Source organism: Triticum urartu, chromosome 5, assembly GCF_003073215.2.
Source record: "Triticum urartu cultivar G1812 chromosome 5, Tu2.1, whole genome shotgun sequence".
NCBI lineage: Eukaryota > Viridiplantae > Streptophyta > Magnoliopsida > Poales > Poaceae > Triticum > Triticum urartu.
In genome coordinates this window covers 348,560,737-348,565,916 of record NC_053026.1, presented here as the reverse complement: position 1 = coordinate 348,565,916, position 5,180 = coordinate 348,560,737, and positions in this window count along the sequence as shown.

The following is a 5,180-nucleotide window of genomic DNA, read 5'->3' as shown; positions in this document are numbered from 1 at the left end:
AAGAGGGCCCCCGGCGCTGGTTTGGTTTTGGCGGCTGGAGGAAGACAGGACTGAAGAAACACGACAGACTGTAAAAGCAGGAGTACTTAACAACCTTAACTGAAACCAGCAGGGGCACTTAACAACCAAAGCTGAAAGCAGTATGAGTACTTATACAGGTTCAACCGTACAAAGCACGCCTCGAACAGTGCTACTTTGCCTACAGTTAACCAAGGGTGAGGCCGCCAAGCCCCAGGACAAGGCCCAGGCGCCACCCCGCGCATCCACAACCTTCTGAAAGCGGCTTCATCTCGCAACGTGGTCAATAAACAGGATATTCGCTTTAGAGCCATGGAAAAGCATGAACATAATCTTCTGTCCTATTCTCCAAGATGGACGGGCCTTCATTATTTGAGACCACCCATGAATAAGTATCTTTTCACCTCCAAGGGGAATTGAGTAGGTCGACATAAACATCATGTTGTGACCAAGCGCAAGTCTGACCCGACCATGGTCAGGCATCTGTATAGGAACAATAGAACTCGGCAGTTCCTGTTTCAAGAAGATCACAGCTGTAAAACTGTGTATAAGCAATAGTTTATGAACAACATATATAACAGAAAACAGCTCGTACCATAAGTTTCTCGACACAGTTGGACCTGTTCAACGAGTGCAGCAGTGGCACACATATCCCACGTGGCCTTCCACCATTGAAACGCCCCACAAGGACCTCAAGATGATCAATAAAGTGTAGGAACTTGTGGATGTCGATCCAGTCAACTTCAGTGCCATTAGTAACAGCCGAGTTATTACAGAGTAACAAACGAGCAGACTGCTTAACTCTGAAAAAACCTACACGTGCCACCAATTATAAGAAAATATTAGTTAGAAGTAGCATCTTCGTGAGAGATTCGTTGCTACTTCTAAAGTTAAATTGTGATTAGTTAGACAGAATAGGTGGATTAAGAAGTAATCGAGGCAACAAGCAAGAACCAGATACAAAACTAACATGGATGAACAATTGGAACGACGTCGGGGTGGAAGATCGCAGTGAAGATGAGACCAGGTTCTGCTATTTCCATCAACATTCGTGCGCCAACTTTCAGTCCGTAACACTTGAGAAAGTTTATCCAAGTTCGGCCAAAAAAAGCAGCGATCTTCTTGGTTCATGAACCCAACTCGGAACTTATATCCATGGCTTGTCTTCACTGTGACCATTAAACTAGTGTATTCAGTTATGGCAAGGCCGAGCATCTTGAGTACATGTGTTCTGGCAGAGCAAATAATACACTGCAGGAAAAATAATATGAGAACACATGTTCAAAAAAACCCCACCCTCCCGGATAGAAAAGAGGATTCTAGGAACATACTGTGCGCGTTTCAAAATGCTGTGTTAGGATGAGAAGGAACAAGTGTGGCGTCTCGCCGAGGGCGCAGAAACCTGTAGGGTACTCGCACTTTGGGCACTGCAAATGAAACACACTAGATTCAGTAGGAAGAAAAATGCATCAACGGCGGCGGCTGCCATCCTAGGATTACCTGCGACCAAGGGACTTGTTTATCGGGGATGGATGAAGAATTCGTACCTGGTTCTCCATGAGAAAACCCTATGCAATCGCCGAGAGGGGGTTTTCTCTGAACAAGCAGACGAGGGAGAAGGGGATTCAGGCCCAGTGAAATATTGCCGCTTCGTCCGTCCAGCTTACTGCTAAAGCTGGAAAGGGGGGTTGTGATTTGACGGCTCATTGGGCATTACTGCGGCGCTACGACCGGTGTGTCTACCGTGAAGTTGTGCACTCTAATTTGTGCATATGGCACGTGGACCCCGTTGCCGGTTGCCCCACATATCAGCGAAAGGAAGTAGAAAGACAGGAGTAACTAGTTACACATAAATATATTTTTTGACAGAGAGATACTCCCTCTGTAAAGAAATATACAAATCTTTTATATCACAGGCTCACCTTGCCGAGAAATATACTCCCTCTGCAACGCACGGGCATTATGGGGGTTCAGCTTTTTTTATGGGGGTTCAGCTGAGAATATAATACTCAGATAGGCTCACGGTTCTGGACTTTGGGCCGCAGGCCGACCCTGCATGTTTGGGGGCCCATGTGTTCTACCTCAGCGCTTTTCATATTGCAAGCGATCGGTACGGCGCTGGTTTTAGATGCTGTCGCAAGGCGAATACACAAAATTGAATAAAGCACGACAGCTGTTGGAATGAAATCGAACGACAGTTCCTAACCAGCAATCAGAGTTGCAATTCTATCAACGATATACCATGTGATAAATAATACTGTCGTACTACTTATACACACAGGACACTTGTTTCACCATGCCAGATTATTACATCAAAATCTCTCGAGGATAGATCAGTTCGGCAGTTGCGTGCTGCTACTGAAGAATTTCAAAGTTGATTTGGACCAGCTCTCCTTGCCGAGAAAGTTCGATTTTGACATCATCCCCTACCGCAAGATATGATTTAGATTTGAACCTTGACCATCCTTTAGCATCAATCATCATGCGACCATCCTTTGTACTTACGGTATATTGAGCAGGTTCATTCACACCAAGGCTGCGCATGGTAAGAGAAACTTGGCCGCGGTCGCCCGGATTGTTGAACGACTCCCTCGTTGCTCTAGGAATTCTCTGTTTGCAAACAAGAAGACATACCCAAACAGTTAGATCAACACAGTGAATCATGTGAAACAACATGGAAAGAAAAAAGAACGAAGCACTTGGGGCCAATGCTTACCAAGAAGGTGGACATGTCGGTTTTTGTAAGGACTTTGGTATATGAAGTGCGAACTGCAGCCCAGTCTGTTGCCGGTGCAACTGCACGGGCCGGAGCAGATGCAAGTGCAAGTGTTGGTGCAGGTGCCGAAGCCGCTGCTGCTGCCGGAGATGGTGCTCCTTGTAGAGCTGGTGCCGGTGTCGGAGCAGGTGCCGGTGTCGATGCCCGATCCTCCGGTAGATCAGACTGATCCGCTGACGCGGTCGGTGCCCAATCCTCAGCTGGATCAGACTGAGCTGCTGCCGCTGTCAGTGCTAGAGCAACTGCCGGTGCTCGATATGTGCGAGACAGCGGCGATCGTGTCTGGTCTGCTATGATCAGCTTTCTAACTTGACTAGGATCCGTGACCGTGATCCAGTTTTTTTCTTCATTTCTTTTAAACGCGAGAAGGACTAATTGTGGTGTTTTTGTTAAACCAAACTGCAGTTCATCATAGGGATTCAGCTTGTACTCAGACAACAGACTGATCCAATTTTTTCCAGTAATATAAGTGATGGACAGTGCCTTCGTTACTGACACGACATAAGAAGTGAAACCTGCAAAAATAGCCATCGTAGAGCAAACCAAACGGTTTATTCTGTGATGAATGTCACATGGCAAAACCTGCATCGTAAAATTGCAGGAAAAGAAAGAAAACATGACATTAAATCAATAAGATTTAGACAGTAAATCAATAAGATTTACTTGATGTGACACGAGTGAATCCTTACCAGGAAATCACTATGTTGAAGTACTAAACAGAAGATTGATCGTCCAACTACGCGTGGCATGCAGGGGCCCCGCCTACTCCCACAAGCAGGACAGTCCAAAGGTCGTGACAAATCGTATGGACCGAACATCCATGGGACTGGAAATCCTGGTGGGTGCGATAAACCCTGCAATGCATACAGATATTGGAGTGTAACCATAATTGATAAACCGTCCTCACAAAAAATATGATCTGGATACTTCAAAATATACAGACTGAATTGAGTGGACAGACATTAACATAGACCGTTCTCAGGACTGACCACACACCAAAAGCGGCAGTACTAATAAACAATACAGGGTTCACAAACACAAATCAAGTACTGAACAATAGTACTTACTACAGACAAGCAAAGTTGCACTAACTAAACTCTGCAGACTATTTCTTGCCACCGACCTACGGGATGAACCCCGCATAACTGACTAGGCCATGGACTTCGTGTGAGATGTCTACATGCACCATCACCATCTTGTCAACCTTGGAGAACCTAACAGAGTGGTCTTTCCACTCATAAACATGATGATGAAGACATGCCGCATCAGATTTGTTGGGAAGCTTTACAAGAACCACACCCTTCGTAATCGAAGGCACAGCCAGGAAATTGTTGTGGTCAAGTACAGCCTCGAGAACACGCCTGACAACAATGCTACAGGAAAACACTAGTTCAGGACACGTGGCGACAAGGACACAGCAAGCTGGATAGTTCAGCAGTAGAACTCATCATCAGGTCTTCCAGTTCACACGGCATGACTTTGAGAACTTCATCTCCACCGCGGACCTGGTTCTAATTCAAACAGAAACCATATTTTATTACTACCTCCGTTCAGAAATATAAGATGATTTTCGATATTATACTCCATATATGACTACATATACGCACAGAAATGAGTGAACAAAGACACTAGAACATGTCTTCAAAGGCATGAGAGCAGAGGGATTACATGCAATATCCATAACACAAGTTACTGAGGCAAATATACCCTCTTAAAAGGTAGCATTGATGTTCATAAAGTACTCCCTCCGTCCCAAAATTCTTGTCTTAGATTTGTCTAGATACGGATGTATCAAGTCACATTTTAGTATTAGATACATCCGTATCTAGACAAATCTAAGACAAGAAATTTGGGACAGAGGGAGTAGTTGAAAGTAATCTATAAGAAATCAGTGTCAACCTCTCGCATGTTTTGGTCAAAAGAGGAATTTAGAACCGTCATTTGGCACACTAAAATCACATGCAAGATCACCCAGAAAGTTGTACTACCAGTACTAGTACTGCGTGTTAGATGAAAAAACACGATCAAGATCGAGAAAAAGATCGTCAACAAGAGACATTACCTGGACTTGCTTAATGAGGGATCCCGGAGAGGGGGGCTTGGACAGGGCGATGGCTTTGAGCTTGTCTGCGGTAGTCTCGGCGGGGTGCTTGCGCTTCTTCGTACCATGAGCCTCGACGGTTTTGGCCAGAGCCATAGACATCACGTCGGCCGGTGCTCCGGCGTCCATCCAAGAGAGGAAGCTGAGAGAGAAGAGTGAAAGGAGGAACGAGATGAGGGAGAAGCGAAGCGAGTGGGGGTTTTCTTCAAGAGAGGAAGCTGAGAGAGAAGAGTGAAATGATGGTTGCTTCGTCCGTCCAACTTACTGCTGGAAAGGAGGGGGTTT